Consider the following 17,203-nt stretch of genomic DNA (forward strand, 5'->3'; position numbering starts at 1 on the left):
ATTTATTGCATCCCTGTCGTGTGGCAGATAGAATTTTAAGTTCTGTGGATTCATTGGGCATAGATTTTGGTTGTTGTTTATGGTACTGAAGATTTTTATGCCCTTTCTGTATCTTCAGTAAAATATAATTTTAAAAGACTGCTTGTCTACTTCCCCTTAGGTGACCCGACGACCGTGGTGCTCCGGGTATAGGAACAGGGTTAGAGGTGTGTTCCAGTAAACGTACCCTCTCTTCAGCTGCCAATGTTGCCCTCCTCCATTTCATCGTATGCCTATAGAATATGAAGTGTGTTTTTTAAGAACACATTTAATGAAGAAGTTGATTCATTATGCAAGGAAGGTCATCATATAATTATATCTTTTTTAAAAAAGCATCTTTAACCTTATAGAGTTGATTTGGCTTCAGATTTGGATCATGTTGAAATTATCAACAAAATGAAAGACAGCCTACTGAATGGGAGAAGATACTTGCAAATCATATATCCAATAAAGAGTTAGTATCCAAAGTATATAAAGAACTTACACAACTTAATATCAAAAAACAACCTGATTAAAAAATGAGCAGAGGACTTGGGTAGACATTCTTTTTCTTCCAAAGACATACAGATGCCCTCAGATACATGAGAAGATCCTTAAAATCACTCATCCCCAGGGAAATGCAAATCAAAACCACAGTGAAGTGTATCACCCATACACCTGTCAAAGTGGCTACTACCAAAAAGACAAAAATAACAAGTGTTATTGAGGATGTGGAGAGAAGGGAACCCTCGTTACACTGTTGGTGGGGATGTAAATTGGTGCAGCCCCTGGAGGTTCTGTAAAAAATTCAAAATAGAACTATCATATAGTCTAGCAATTCCACTTCTGGTCACTTAGCTGAAGAAAATGAAAACACCAATTTGAAGAGATATCTTTACCCCTGTGTTTACTGTAGCATTATCTACAGTAGCCTAGATACAGAAGCAACCTCAGTGCTCGTCAGTAAATGAATGAGTAAAGGAGGTTTGGTGTTTATGTGTATGCGTGTGCATGCACACTCAGACACACACACCGGGAGTATCACTCAGCCATTAAAAAAAAAGTCTTGCCATTTGCTTCTAATATGGATAGGCCTAGGGAGAATTATGCTAAGTGAAGTAAGTCAGGCAAAGACAGACACTGTACAATTTCCCTTATATGTGGAATCTAAAATATAAAACAACCGAACAAACAAAACAAAATGGAAACAGACTCCTAGATAAAAGAACCAAATTGTTGATGACCAGCAGAGCAGGGGCTGGGGGGATGGCAGAAATAGGTAAAGGGGATTCAGAGGTCAGCTTCTAGTTATAAATAAGTCATGGGATATAATGTACAGCATAGAGAATATACTCAAAAATATGGTAATAACTTTGTGTGGTTAACAGATGGTAACTAGATTTATCATGGGGATCATTTCATAATGTATGAAAATATTGACTCACTATGATATACGCCTGATACTAATAGGGTAGTGTATGTCAATTCTATTTCAATTTAAAAAAAAACAGCAAAAAAAAAATTGGATTGTGGTTAATCAGTTAAGGCACAGAACCTGAGGAAACTCATAAATCCAGAAATGTCCTCTGGTGAATGATGGGAAGGAATCTGCAGGTGTTGGAGTAAACCTTCTCCAGATGCCCTTACACAAATTTACAGGTGTTGAGGGATATGCATTTCTTACTGACGGTGGGAAAGAAAAGTTGAAACTGTTGATACAGATCTTTCGTTACTAGTTCATAAACTGGAGAGGTTGTTTTGAAACCACCCAAGTCCCAGGAACAGGAAAATAATTCTCCTCCTCCTTGTATGGTGACTGGGGGTGTGATTTGGGAAAAGTCTATTTGAGTATCAGTAACTCCCTTTGCAGACACTTCAACTGATTGAAAGCTATTAAATGCCTTTTTAACTTTCATGAGGGAAAAACCACTGATTAAAAAGCTTGATATTGGAGAACTCTTAAAACATAAAACTGACAAAACAACAGATTTAGAGCACCTGTGTCTGTTCTTCCTGATTTGCGTACCTATTACCACCCCCGTAGCAATGGCGTGTCATGGTTATCAACGTTCTTAATGATGACCTTGACTCATGAAGATCATGTGAAATTTGATGCTGGGGATCATTGTTAACGAAAACTAGGAAATAATCTGAGGAATTTATTTATTTATTTATTTATTTATTTATTTAAGATTTTATTTATTTGACAGAGATCACAAGTAGGCAGGGAGGCAGGGAGAGAGAGAGAGGAGGAAGCATGCTCCCTGCTGAGCAGAGAGCCCGATGTGGGGCTCCATCCCAGAACCCTGAAATCATGACCTGAGCCAAAGGCAGAGGATTAACCCACTGAGCCACCCAGGTGCTCCGAGGAGTACATTTAAAGAAGGTGTTTAGGATACAATGTGGATGAAAACAAGTTACAAGATAGTACACATGTATGTCTATCATTTGGTAAAACCAACCATGTTTCCAATATTTATGGCAAACCTAAGTAACTCTTATAAGAAAATAAATGTTATTAGAAGTTGGGGGAAAACCTAGTTCTCCATAAAGCAGTGAATTGACTATTTTATAATATCAGGGGGAGGGACAAAGGTGTTGAAGAATATTTTAATAGTTTAGTAACCTGGAAATGTCCACATGTTGTGACCACAAAAATAATTATGAAACTGTCTATATATAGTCCTGGGCTTATAAAATGAATAAACTTATAAAATAAGTACATAAAAAGTATATATAAAAAGTATACACAGTATGCACAAGTATACAAGAAATACACAAAAATTATGCAGAAGTGTAAACAACTTTCATTTAATCTTACATAGGCATTAGTGGATCAAAGAGTCCAGTCCTCCTCAAAAGAGATTGGAAAGATGTATTTCCAAGTGGTGAGTGCTTCTGATCAAGGGCCAGTTACTGGTTGTTTTTCTTGTCTGTGCATATTTTCATTTTCATATATTATTCAAAAAACATACAGGAGAATGCGGGTGGCTCAGTTGGTTAAGTATCTGACTCTTGGTTTCAGCTCAGGTCTGATCTCAGGATGAGATTGAGCCCTAAATGGGGCTCCGCTTGGGTTTCTCTCTCCCTCTCCCTCTGCCCCTTCCCCCAAGCTTGCTCTTGCTCTCTCCCTCTCTTTGTCTCTAAAATAATAAATAAATTTTTTAAAAGATTTATTTATTTATTTATTTGACAGAGAGGTAAAGAGCACAAGTAGGCAGAGTTGCAGGCAGAGGGAGAGGGAGAAGCAAGCTCCCTGTGTGGGACTCGATCCCAGGACTCTGGGATCATGACCTGAGCTGAAGGCAGCTGCCCAACTGACTGAGCCACCCAGGTGCCCCTAAAATAATAAACAAATCTTTAAGAAAAAATAGAACATCTAGTATTTTCTTCAAATAGGGGAAAAGTAGAAAAACTATAATACATTACAGAGAGATTTTCACTTACTGAAAGAGAAGAAATTCAGCCCAGAAAGTCACGTTTCTTTGATCTGGGCAGCTAAGCCTCATCTTATTGTTTGATAACTGAGCCATTTGAGGATTTTTGTTTTAACTGGGGCCTCCTAAGGGAGGTGATGCTTTGTAGCCTGCGGTCCTTACTACTTCAGTGATGCAAACTTAAGGCATCAGGGCAGCGAGTGGTCATTCAGGGGCTCAGGTTACTGCTGGAGGGTGAGGCCCCTGTGGTCTTTGTATGTGGCTGGCCTGGATGGACACTTAGCTTATGGCTGCGGAACACTCTCAGTGGAAGAAACTCAAGAGCCAGGCTAAGTGAATCATTTTCACTAGGATATGGATTTCCAAGATGTAGTCTCTGGAGTTCTGAGAAGCAAGAGATGGTGCATCCCCGCAGCCTTTTCTTGGAGAGTCTCTATGTGCCTTAGCATTTTCAAGGTTCTGAGAAATTTTGGAGCAAAGAAACAGATCATTGCAGCCAGAGAAGGGTTTCTAGTGGAATTCCACTGACATTTAGCAGTGGAGAGCCAGGCAGATGGGCCTTGAAGGGAAGAGTAGGCACTAAAGAGGAGGAGGAGATTTTTCTGGTCAAGGGGGTGCCCGTAAAGATTGGGGAGGGACCTGAAACTTTCGAGTTCTGCATACCTAAGGATGTGGTTTCAAGGGGGCAGTTTTACATGTGCATGAAGCTTGAAATGGTTTCCCAGACACGTGGTAGCCTTGCAAAGTGTGTTTAAATCACATTTTGTAAATTACATAAATAAATTCCTATTTTAAGTCTTAGTAGGAGACTTGCTACTTGCAGGAATCGTTGTGATTTCTACTGTATAAATCCTTAGAGTCATGTAGTTTCATGCATCGGGGTTGTTTACATCAAGAAGCCACTGATTTTTAGTTCATGGGTTTTCTTACAGCATTTAGACGAATGAATGATACAATTAACCTCCTGCTCACTGGGTCTATAAAGTGGAATCATTTGGCCCTGTTTTCTGCTTGATGTCTGTAGTTCTTCGTTTAAAGAAGTCATGTCAAATGATGGAAAGAGAACCCAAGGCTCCTGTTTTGGGGAGTTTAAAGGCTCCGAGAATTAAATAATCATGCCTGCATGCACGTGCCGTGCTTTGCTAATTTTGCTGGATAGGTCTCTTAGCTCAGAAAACTTAAGCACAAGGGCAACAGATTAGAACCAAGATGATTACTTTTTTCCAAGTAAATGGAGTTACCTCACTTTCTAGGTTGTGCGTTCCACCTGTCTTCATTACATAGCTCGGCCTGTTATTTTAGCTATGTTTTCTCACACACACACACACACACGTGTGCACACACATACACACCATCTGCTACATGCATTGACTTGGATTTTGTTTATATTATATCCATTAAGAAGTGGATACATGATATACATCTCTGCATTTGGAATTCAGGGCTTCACATCAGTTGTCATGTACTGGTGTACATAAAGAACTGAGAATGTAACTTGCTTTACTGATGGTGTTGAGGTTTGTATATTATCCCTATATCACTCTGTCTGAATTACAAGGATCTGACTCCCAAATAGCATGGACCAGTTACTTCATAGCCTAGTGAGTTATACTGTTACTAGTTACTGAGAGTACTTTTCTAGATGTTTATTTTTTTTAGGAGATTTTATTTATTTTTATTTGAGAGAGAGAGAAGGAGCGAGAGAGTGGAAAATAGAGAGGGAGAAGCAGACTCCCTGAGGTGGGACTCAATCCCAGGACCCTGGGATCATGACCTGAGCTGAAGGCAGACGCTTAACTGACTGAGCAACCCAGGTGCCCCCGTTTTCTAGATGTTTATAATGGAATGATGTTTAAAATGGATTGTCATAGCCAAGGAATGATTTTCAAAAAGCTAAAAATGTATTTCATGTAGATATAAAATGAACATGTAGGTTTTATTTAACTCAATGAGGAAATTAAAGGAAAATCTGAGGAACTGTGAAAAGAAGTCCTGATTTTATGGTTAGAAAAAGAACAGTACAAAGTACTGTTTGGAGTTATCTTTTCTCTGAGGCAGAAGTCAAATCTTACTTGCATTGCTGTGGCAGATTATTTGGAACTCTGCCAGCTGCACTGAGTTGTGAAATAGACAGTGGGTCAGAGGTTCCTAGTCCTGTCGACTGGGATGGCCCCCAGTGGGCCCTGGTGGTGTCTAGCATGCCACTGAAGGGACGTCTAAGAGTTTTCTTTTGTTCCTTTCAAAATCTTGGACATTTTTTTCTGACATCATTCTAAAAATATTTTGAGCAATTTCATTTGTTGAATGCTTACAGTTTTAGACCTTGAGACAAATGCCCATCTAATTTGCTAAAAGCTGCGTGATGAGGTAGGTATTTAGGATAGGTATTTGGATTCCCAGTGTCTGGTTTCGGTACCATGTCCCCCCACTGCTACCCTACCCAAGTGGAATGTTGAAAATATGGTTAAGATGGTAGCACTATTCCTGATATAAATATTCTCGCTAATGACTAAGCAAATACTACTCTCTCTGCTTCTTAGTTTCTTTAAGGGAGAGGTCAGATTTTGTATCATTGGCTATTTTAAATGAAAAATAGAGCAACTGAAAACGACAGAAAAATTCCAGGATTCTTTGTATAGATAGCGAAAATGGTACAGCCTGGAAAGTGGCACATTTTAGGAACCTTTATAGAAAAATTTGTTAATTCCAATTAATTGGATGAGAAATCATGTGACGGCCCAGGTGAAAGAGAATGCATCCCGTCACTGCCCCTGGTAGAGCCCTCCTCGGTCCAGAGGGGCCTGTTGACTCGCCCGGCGCTGGCCCTGCCAAGGTTAAAGGTCACAGACAGAACTTAGAGACCCTCCCCCCAAATGGCCTTCCTTTCTAGCTGAGAAACCTGCAGTCCCGACGAGAGAGGAACTTGAACAGCCCTCCATTTCCTTAAGACTTTGGCCTCAGGTTCCTTACCAAGTGATGTGAGCTGTTCGACCTCAAACAAGGTGGTTTGTCCCACCCAGACGCGTCCATAGCAGGTCCTCCCCCGTAAGTTCAGCGTCCGTGGCCATCATGAGCTCTGCCTGCGGTGATTTGCTGGTGGTGGAAACCAGGGCAGGCTGACCCCGGGATGGGGTGCACTTCCCACGACACACGTCGCCCAGGGCACTGGCCCAGACCCCCAGCAGCAGCCCCCTTGGCCTTGTACCCCAGCATCTAACTAGCAACTTCCTTTAGAGTTTCTGGAGTCCAGGTTTAGAGGCAGCCATCTGATTGGCTGGCCCCATCTTTTTGGGTTCCCGGCCAGCCTATGAGCGGCTGTCTTGTGGTCAGGTGTTCCTGCAGGTCCAATCAGCTGCGGCTGTGTATATGGAGCTGTATCACGTGGCCGAGTCGCCGGAAGTCAGAGGGCTGCGCCGACGCCCTGACTCGCGTCTGCCCGCGTCCGCTTTGCGTCACGTGGCTGATTCTCCGCCGGGAACTGGCGTTAATAAATTACTCTGCTCCTGCACTGGACTAAGTTTGGAATTTGTTTTTCGTCCATCTTGTATTCTTACCAGTCAGCTAAATTTTCCTTCTTCCGGGGCTGGGAAAGGGCGGTTCTGTGACCGGCAGTGGTTAGGGCAGCTTGGTTGGCCAGCCCTGCTGGGTTTTCTTCTCAAGTCCGAACTGCTTCCAAGTGTTTAAAAAGGAAATCAGAACGTTCTCATTGTGCTCAGTTCCTTTAGTTTTCATTAAATATGTGTTCTTCTCGGTAGCTAGAAAGAAACAAGATCCTAAAGGCAAGGCGTTTGGATTAGTTTTAAGGGCGCGTTTTTGGAATTGCCGGCCTTGCATATGGTCTGTGTCTGCGTACGGGTGCCGCAGGCCGGGCCCCCAGCGCCCGCAGGGCTTCCTGAGGGTACAGACGGACTGCAGGTGCGGACAGAGGCTCAGGAGGAGAAGAGGGAGTCTGGTCCTAGCTTGGGGTCTCGAGTTTGGTGGAGGGCTGTGGTCTGGTGTCTGGGTCCCCTCAGGCATCCAGGAACCATGAGAACAAAGACGAGGGCCCACGTGTCACTCCTTAGAGCCTGGGGTCCTGACGTGGAGATGTCTAGCTCTGGTGGCTGGAATGCGCATATAACAGCTTCATCCTCTCCTGGTCCTTCCTTAGATGGTTTCTAGACACGCCATTGGTCTTATATCCCGTGTGTAAAGTGGGGATGCAAGTCCTAGTAAGAACAGAAGCAGGAAAAGGAGCAAAAAGGTTTTTGTGGATCCCTTCAGTTCCCTTCACCATGACATAATCTCTGCTTGTGAGACTTTTTGACTAGTTGGGAAGATGGTGTTTGCAAGGGAGGCTTCTGGGACCACAATGGATGAGACCTCAATTAAGTATTTTTAAAAGGCATTATAGCTTTTGATCCTTCTGCAATCAAAACTTTTCTTGTTAGTGACATACCACTGTGCAAAGACAGTTTTAGTGAAAGGTAAGTTATAATCAGATATTAAGTGGGAGTAATTACCAAACCAGCATTTACTGGGTGCACATGTGATACCTTGAGAACAATGTTTTTGTTAATTAAAAGAGAGATCATGTAGAAAATTCGTGTATTATTGTAAATATGTTGATTTTCGCTGTTCTCTCTAAGCCGGGTCGTAGGCATGATTGACAGTGAGGGAGCAGGGAAGGGAAGGACATGAGAGAGAATTGCAGACTCAAACATTCAAATAACAACGAACAGATCTTTTGAAGATGGGTCAACCTCCAGTTTTGGAAATGATGACTTGGTGTGCAAAGTAAAGGCGGCTGACCTGACCTGAGAAGTTTGACTTGATGGAATTGGTCAAGAAAGACCTGTTAGGATTTCATGGATGATTATTGATCATCCACGATGATCGAGCATTTTGGCAGGGATAAAGTGTGGCCCTTCTCCTTAAGGAACTGCGATTCAGTAACGTCTGAGGAAGATTATATTGTCACATCCATGGGCAGTGTTTCTAGTAACCACCAGACCCCCTCCAGTAAAGCAGGGCAGGGCATTGCTGATACCAGGACCTGCCATCTCAGAAAATTCTTTCCTCAGTTTGTGAGTGTCTGAGCACAAGTTCGAGGCGCCCGAGACTCTTCTGGGCAGACTTCAAATGGGGAAATAGGGATAGATTTTTTTTATTTGGGGTGGGAGCAGGGGTATCCGAGGGTTTAATTAATATGAAAACTATTACTTGTGTTTGAAAGACCCTTTTCTGTGTCCCTTACACCCCTCTTCCCATCAGTAGCAAGAAGATATTCACTGGTCTCAGGGATCAGAATGAGAGCCATGAAGTGGCCAGGATTGGTTGCCTGGTCTCAGGCAGGAAAGTGCTAATGTTGGTTGATGTTACTTACCTCCCCGTTATCACTTGGCACATGGAAGCGTAAACAGTGGTTTGGGTGTTCCTTCTGGCCGAGCTGTGAGCTCCTTCACAGAAGCTGCTCTGGGATTTCGGTGTGATCCCACTCAGGAAAGTTTTGCTGAATACAGGATAGGACTTTCCTTTTTTCTTCTGAGGAAGGCACTTACCTCCTCTCTGGGGAAGGGGAGAAGGGGTGATTTTCGCCTGAGGTCGCACTCAGGTCTTCAAGGATTAGCTTCAGACCATTTTGCTTTCTTCCCGTTAATTTCTCTCCTCACTTCCCTGAATGTAGTTGCTCTCATTCTCCGTCGTCTCTGGGAATGTTTAGTGCCTTGTATTTCCCTGAAAATGCTTGCCCCCCCCATAATGCTCTCCTTCGGTTCCCACATTTTAGCGGGCTGAAGTTTGCAGACCTGTCCTTTCCTTCCAGGTGATCCTGTTCCTCCAAACTCTGCTATTCAAATGCACTTTACAGAAGAGAAGAGAAGGGAAAGCCCTTTGAGAGGCAGGTTGGGAAGTCTCCAGGGTAGTTAATGGATGATTTGTGTGTGTGTGAGTGGGGGGGGGGTATGTTTTCTTTTACACCCCGCTGAGCAGCTCAGAGAAGGGGCTCTGGCTTCTGGGGAGAACCATGATGTCCTGCACATTGAAGCAAGGGCTGAGGGGCGGTGGGGAAGAGATATCCAATTTCCTCTTGGTGCTAGGCTTAAAATCTGGAAAAAGTAGGACTGCGGTGCAGTGAGGGGCAGATCAAGGCTTTCCTGGAGTGTAATCCCACGTTGTTCTCCCTGGTGAAGAGGGTGATGCCAGCTGCTACCAGAAGGTAGCTGGTGGGGTCCTCAGGTGCCCTCGGCCCCTTCCGGTCATGTAAACTTGACCTGATGCCTGCCCCTGAATCCATCCCTCCTGAGAGACTGCCGAGGTTCTCCTCCAAGCAGGCGAGAGAGAGAAGCCGTGCAATTAAACTGTGCTTGTTGTTAGAGATTAGGAAGAAAGCACTAACTTTGTACTTTGGATTTTGTAGTCGGAGACTAAGACTTAATTTGCATTTGCTGTTTATGAATGAGAATGAGAAAAACTGCAGTGGTCTTTACTATTCTAATAAAGTGTCATCTTAATGGAAAAATGTAATAAAAATAGAAAAGTATAATTAAATTGATCTTGTGCTGTTACTGGTCTCCGTATTATTCTCGGCTAATTACACACCATCGTCCCGCTGAGAAGAAATAACTGAATTATAATTACAGAGTTGGGCTGGGGCTGCCAGCAGTGAAGCGTGCCCACCGCGGTTTCCTGTCACGTGTCCGTGGTGGGCAGTGGCAGCTGATTTCAACTTCGTCTCCTGGGGTTGCCCTGTGGGCAGCCTCTTCCTCCCCATCGCTCAGGCTGGCCCCCAAGATGAAGCCACTCCAGGAGGAAGTGATAAGGTTTGACAGGACTGGCCCTTCAAATATAAACCTGTAAAGCGGGAGCTGGCCGTGCCTTGCGGAATGCTGTGAACTTCCTCCGTTGAAGAAGCCTTGCTTCTTTAACGCTCATTCCTTTTCACCCTTTTGAGCCTTCCGCCCCAGTGTGGTTTTTCTGGAGAGGAATTCAGCCCTAGGAGACACAGAGCGGGGTGAGTATTGCTCCCCAGAATTAGCAAATAAAGGAAGACTCCCTTATTCTGTCCTCTTTCCCTCCACTGTTCTGCCTGCCTGCCGCTGGGTTACTGTCTGCGAAGATTCTTGGCTTACTGCACTTGGTCTCAACTGAAAATTAGAGCCACAGCCCAACCCGTGTAATTTTTTTTCCCCTGTATGCTTTACTGTGCAAGTGGGCCCGATCCCATATACAGAAGATCCCCAGAGAGCTCTCAGCTGCTTGAACCATTAGCTCCTCTATGAAAAAGAGACCATCCAGGCCTATTTTTGGTTCTGTCCTCATGCCACTTGCCATCAAGACATTACCCCATCTCACCGGGGAAAGGCAGGCCGATACCCTTCATTCAGGATAAACCAGAAGCAATTTGAAACCAGGAAATAGTGAAAGAATCATTAAGTAATTTTTAAATGGAGCAGCAGCCTTGGTCCCTTTAATCTGGAAGCCCGAACAGTGTCTCTGGTACCCTGCAGACTTGATGGGAACTCTTTCCTTCTTCCTTGCACTGTGACCTTGGCCAGGTTTTGCAAGCTTGGACAAGTTACCTGATCCCTCTGGGCCTAGGGGCTGCATCCGATCAGCTGGGGATCCTAAGGCCTCCCTGCTTTGCACGGTTCTCCTAGGATTAAATGTAAAGGCAATTAATTGATTTACATATGGTGTCTGAGGGTCCTAGCTGTTGACATTACTTCGTACTTCTCAGTGAGGGTGCAGAAGGCCCTTTGAGCGACATGCCTTTCGGCGAGCACATCACATGGAGTCTTACCTCCGCTCTTCTTGGATTTCTTGCCTCTCCGTCTTCGAATAGCAGAATAGAACATTCTTCTTTTGAACTGTGTTCCCTGCTTTTTGAAAATATCTGTGATTGAATTAAATATTCATGCAGGTATGGTGTGTCGTTTGAAGGTGGCATTATCATAGGGTCCTCAGTAATTTTCTGGTGGCAATTTGCCTCTGCATCTGTGACTTTTCCTGACGGACATCATGTTCTTTTGATTTCTCCCGCTACAGTGGGAAAAGCACACAGAGCATAAAACAAATTAACATGGCAGAAAATTACACCTTGTGAAGCGTACGGATTTCTTTTGAAACTTCCCCTTTGAGGCTCAGAAAGGTAAGTGGGCCTACTTTACAAATGACAGAATTTGACAGAAGACTTTTGTGGACCCCGAGTTACTTGATCTTTGCCTTTAAATGACTCAAGAGCAGGAACCAGATAGTATATTCTGTATCTAATTAGCCTGGCCTCTTTTCTGAACATTTTCCCTTTGGTTTTCTGGTGTCTCTAGCCCTGCATAGAAGCCACGAAGAAGAACAGCTTTGGAGGTGCCTGGGTGGCTCAGTCGGTTAAGCACCTGCCTTTGGTCAGGTCATGATGTCAGGGTCCTGGGATGGAGTCCAGCATTGAGCTCCCTGATCAGCGGGGAGTCTCCTTCTCCCTCTCCGTCTGTTGCTCCTCCTGCTTGTGTCTCTTTCCCTCTCAAATAAGTAAAATCTTTAGGGAAAAAAAAGGAGGAACTGTTTGGCCTTACCTACTGTTTAGCTTGGCCTGTCACCCTTACCCAGTTGGAGACTCCGCATCCTTATCTGTCTGCAGGCTTCAGAGCAGTTGGAAGGTCAGAGGAGTTGATGTATCTGTCCTTTAGTCTTGCTTTTAGCACAGCCTCGTCTGGTTATTACCTGTATTTTCTTTCTTTCTTTCTTTTTTTTTTTTTTTTAAAGATTTTATTTATTTATTTGACAGACAGAGATCACAAGTAGGCAGAGAGGCAGGCGGAGAGAGAGGAGAAAGCAGCCTCTCCACGGAGCAGAGAGCCCGATGCGGGGCTTGATCCCAGGACCCTGGGATCATGACCTGAGCCGAAGGCAGAGGCTTTAACCCACTGAGCCACCCAGGCGCCCCATTACCTGTATTTTCATAGCTGTTTTTGTACCTGTAGAAAGGAGATCAATCTCTGTCCTCCCTTCTCTCATCTAACCACTAGTGAGACATGCATCTGTTTATATCATAGCTTCTGTGTCCTACAGTCTCGAGATGCTGCAGGTTGACCTCGAACAACCATCCAGTCAGCCAAAACAGTTTCCTCTGATGTGTCAACGTCTTTCTGAGACAGTATCTCCTTGTTATCAGCAACGACTTGCTTCTCTCTTCCCGGAGCATTTTATTTTGGTCCGGATACAGGGGTTTGTGGACTTGCAGACAGATGTCTGGATAACAGGACCTTGCCCGCAGGCGAAACTAATGTGTGGTGTTTGACAGGTGACCTCTGGGGAGAACGGTGGCTGCAAGGGTGTGTTGGCTTTAGGTAAATTAAGCGAGCCACTCAAGATTTCTGTGTTTTTTCCCTGTATGCCGGCAATACGATAATACAAATGTTAATTAAGTTTTTAAAAAGGTAACTTTTGTGGTGCATGGGTGGCTCGGTCAGTTAAGCATTTGTTTTTTCTGCTCGGGTCACAATCTCCAGAGTTCTGGGATGGAGTCCTGCATCAGGCTCCCTGCTCAACGTGGAGTCTCTTTCTCCCTCTGCCTCTCCCCCTGCTCATGCGCTCTCTCTCTCTCTCTCTCTCTCTAATAAATAAATAATCTTTTTTAATTTAAAAAAAAAGGGTAACTTTTTCCTCTTTCTGCAGGTACCATAATTCACGCTTGTATTGGAAGGGTGATAGCTCATTCTTAGTTGAGAAAGTCTTTAATGAAATTAAATGAGGAAGTAAGTCTAAGCCTTTAAGGGGGTGTGTGTCGAAGACGACTTAGAAACTCTTTGATCATACTCAACCTCATATACGTGGTCTGTAAATGTTCTACTTGCTAGTAATTGTGTTCAATAAAGATGAGAATTTGAACAGCTTGCTACCCTTTTACCCTGTAGTAATTCTTACCGTTTGAAAAATGATTTTTTTCTTGCTTTTTTATCTTTCTCTGTATCATCAATTAACAAATTATTTGCCTGACTGGAGAAGAGATAATTCACAAAAGTGTATGGTTTTAAAACTCATGCTCTACCATTAGGTATGCTTGGTATACAGTTTTTTATGCGTGGTGAATTTGCTTGCTTGCTTCTGCGTGACTTTGCCTAATAAAATTTACTCTGTATACCGTGACAGCCAGAAATTAGCTGGGACGTGGGGAAGAACAGTTTTTGCTATGGATAGAGAACAAGAAGTAAACAGTAGTTACCTTGGGTTTTAGTTTTTTTCTTACAAACAGCTTGTTTTCTTATAATCTGCTCATTACATTTTAATTTACTTAGTATTTTCTTCTAGGTCGGAAGGAAGATTGATACAAACAAAAGCAACATGATTCAGGTAAATGGGTTTTTAATTTCTTTATGTACCTTTTAGACTTGATTTGTATTTCCCATGTTTTTCCACGGAGAAGACCTTAAAAAAAAACACACCCAATTTTTGTGGCCAATTTGAATATATAAAGAATGTTTTGGGTATATAAAGATAATAGTCAAATGCTTACTTACACCATTTAATTAACTTAGTCACCTATTGTATATTTAATAATTGTATGTCTCTGTCACACGATATTATAACTTATGCTGTCTCCTACCTCAGAGTAGTTTTTTTCCCTTTTCCTCCCAGTCCTTACGTGCATATCTGATGTCAGCCTCTCTATTATTGGTCATATTGTTAAAGCACCCAGTAGCATGTTCCAGAGCACATTACCATTTTGGTCGGCTGCGATGCAGCACATTGGGCATCCGTGTGTGAGGCTATAATTGGAAGTTTTACTCCAGGCTGTCAGTAACCGCGTGCCCAGTGTTAGGACGGCTGTTGTCCTGGAGCTGTCCACTGGGTGGCGGTTTGCAGGTCAGCTTTGTGAAACATTCTTTCCTTCTTTCTTGCTTCCATCTATTCATTTGTTTAGCATATTTATTTTGAGGTAAGTACATGCCCGTTGTTTACAATTAAAATAATACTATAACAGGGTTGTTTGGGTGGCTCGGTCGGTTAAGCGTCCGACTCTTGATTTCAGCTCTGGTCGTGATCTCAGGGTTGGGAGGTCGGGCCCCACATCTGGCTCCTCATGCAGCACGGAGTCTGCTTGGGATTCTCTCTCCCGCTCCCTCTGCTTCTCCTGCCCGCTCACACGCTCTCTCTCAAATAAATGAATCTTCAAAAGAAAACACAATATGGTGACAGCCATCCCCCATTGCACTTACGCGGCCATCACTCCTGTGTCCAGAGGCAGCCCTTTCCGACTCTTCTCCTTATACTCTCTTGCATTTGCCTGCCTATTTCTGAAATACACACCATATGCTGTGAGTGTCACTTATTGGTCTCTCTTAAAATTTTAGACTTTTACTGATTTCCTGCTAAGGATTTAGCCCTCACACGTCATCCCTTACCCTCAGCTTGCGCCGACCCCTCCTGTCTCCACTTGATGCGTATAGTCATGTTACTGTGTGTGAGTACATTAGTATTTAATGTTTGCTTTATTATGACTGGGTTTTGTTTGTGGCTGAGCGTTGTGACACTTACGTGGAAATGTCTCAGGGTGTTCTGCTTCCCAGCTGGTTGTGTGTGATTGGCTTTGTTTCTCTGGGAAATGTTTGACTCTTCTTTATCCCCCAGAGTGCTGAAATTCCCAGCTGGGACACAGGTCTTACAATCTTTTGATGTCAGTCGTCCTTTCAATTCTGAAAGTCACATCCTTCAATTTGGGAAATTTTCTTGTACTACTTGGATAATGTCCTTTCCACTCTTTTTTCTCTTTCTTGCAAGCTTGTTATTTGGATATTTGGACCCACTGGTTTGATTCTTTCATTTTCTTACGTTTTTTTCTGAAAATTTTTTTAAAGATTTTACTTATTTATTTGACTGAAAGAGAGAGAGGAAGCATAAGCAGGGGGAGTGACGGGTAGAGGGAGAGTGAGAAGCAGGTCTCTTGCTGAGCAGGGAGCCCGATGCGGGGGTCGATCCCAGGACCTTGGGATCATGACCTGAGCGGAATGCGGACTCTTAACCGACTGAGCCACCCAGGCACCCCTTCTGAACTATTTTCCATCTCTGTGTGTTTTTGTTCTTTCTGAGAGATTTTCCTGTTATTGTTGAACTTTTAATTTCTGCCAGCATGTTTTAATTTTTATTGGTCTCTGAATATTTTATTTTTAAAAAGAGGATCCTGTTCTTGTTTGATAGGAATAGGGATGGTTTGTTTGGATGGGGAAAAGATCCGGGGCTCTAATTGCCCCTTCATATTTTGGCTTCAAACAATGCAGTAGTTTTTTGACTGTACAGTTCTGTACATCAGAAGTCTAACGGTTTTCACTGGGCCCAAGTCAAGGTGTCTGGTTGCCTTCCTTCCTGGCAGTTCTAGAGGAAAATTCCCTTCTCTGCCTTGTTTTAGCTTCTAGAGGCTGGCTGCCGTCCTTGGCTGTTGGCCCCCTTCCAGGTAGGGGCGCTTTAAGTGAGCAGGTCAAATACGTCTAATACTGCATTTCTCTGACTTCTTCTGCCTCCCTCTTTCACTTTTAGGAATCTTGTGATTACCCAGGATCCACCTAGATAATTCAGGATAATCTCCTCCTACCTTTTTTTAAAATTGTGGTAAAAAACCAAAAAAATATAAAATTTACCATTTTAACCTAAGTGCCTGGTACAGTAGTGTAAACTAAATTGATACTGATCTGCAGCAGACCTCTAGAACATTTTCATCTCACAAAACTGAAACTCTCTACCCATGGATGGAGCTCTCCCATCCTCCCTGCCCTAGCCTCTGGTACCCACTCTTTACTCCTGATCTCTGAGAGCCTGACTGCTTCACGTACCTCATGGAAATGGAGTCTTACACTTTTCCTCTTTGGGCGACAGGCTTCTCTTACTCAGCATAAGGTCCCAAAGTTCTTCCATGTTGTAGCACATGGTAGGATTGCCTCATTTTTTTTTAATTTTTAAATTTTTTTATTAACATATAATGTATTATTAGCCCCAGGGGTACAGGTCTGTGAATCACCAGGTTTACAGACTTCACAGCACTCACCATAGCACATACCCTCCCCGATGTCCATAACCCCACCACCCTCTCTACCCCCTACCCCCCGGGAACCCTCAGTTTGTTTTGTGAGATTAAGAGTCTCTTATAGTTTGTCTCCCTCCCGATCCCATCTTGTTTCATTTATTCTTTTCCTACCCCCCAGACCCCCCACGTTGCATCTCCACTTCCTCATATCAGGGAGATCATGTGATAGTTGTCTTTCTCCGATTGACTTATTTCACTAAATAATACCCTCTAGTTCATCCATGTTGTCTCAAATGGCAAGATTTCATTTCTTTTGATGGCTGCATAGTATTCCATTGTATATACATACCACATCTTCTTTATCCATTCATCTGTTGATGGACATCTAGGTTCTTTCCATAGTTTGGCTCATTTTTTAAGACTAAGTGTTAACATGCCATTTTATGTCTGTACCACTTTTTCTTTAACCATTCACCTGTTGACTGACATTTAGGTTGCTTCTCCCTCTTGGCTATTGTGAATAGTGCTGCAGTGAACCTGAGTGTGCAGATATCTTTAAATTTATTTTATTTTTTATTTTTTTAAAGATTTTATTTATTTATTTGACAGACAGAGATCACAAGTAGGCAGAGAGGCTGGCAGAGAGAGAGGGGGAAGCAGGCTCCTTGCTGAGCAGAGAGCCCGATGCGGGGCTCGATCCCAGGACCCTGGGATCATGACCTGAGCCGAAGGCAGAGGCTTTAACCCACTGAGCCACCCA

The 17,203-nt window shown here is 43.3% G+C and overlaps 1 long non-coding RNA gene across 2 annotated transcripts in view; it reads left to right on the forward strand.

The window, feature by feature from the left end:
* LOC308338050 overlaps positions 1–17,203 on the forward strand; it is a 155,075-nt gene that overhangs the window by 105,694 nt on the left and 32,178 nt on the right. For both annotated transcript variants that reach the window (XR_013966363.1, XR_013966364.1), the window contains exon 3: positions 13,737–13,778. This is a non-coding gene — a long non-coding RNA (uncharacterized lncRNA). The remainder of the gene's footprint in view (positions 1–13,736; positions 13,779–17,203) is intronic.

Source organism: Martes martes (assembly GCF_963455335.1).
Source record: "Martes martes genome assembly, contig: scaffold_113, whole genome shotgun sequence".
NCBI classification, from domain to species: Eukaryota; Metazoa; Chordata; class Mammalia; order Carnivora; family Mustelidae; genus Martes; species Martes martes.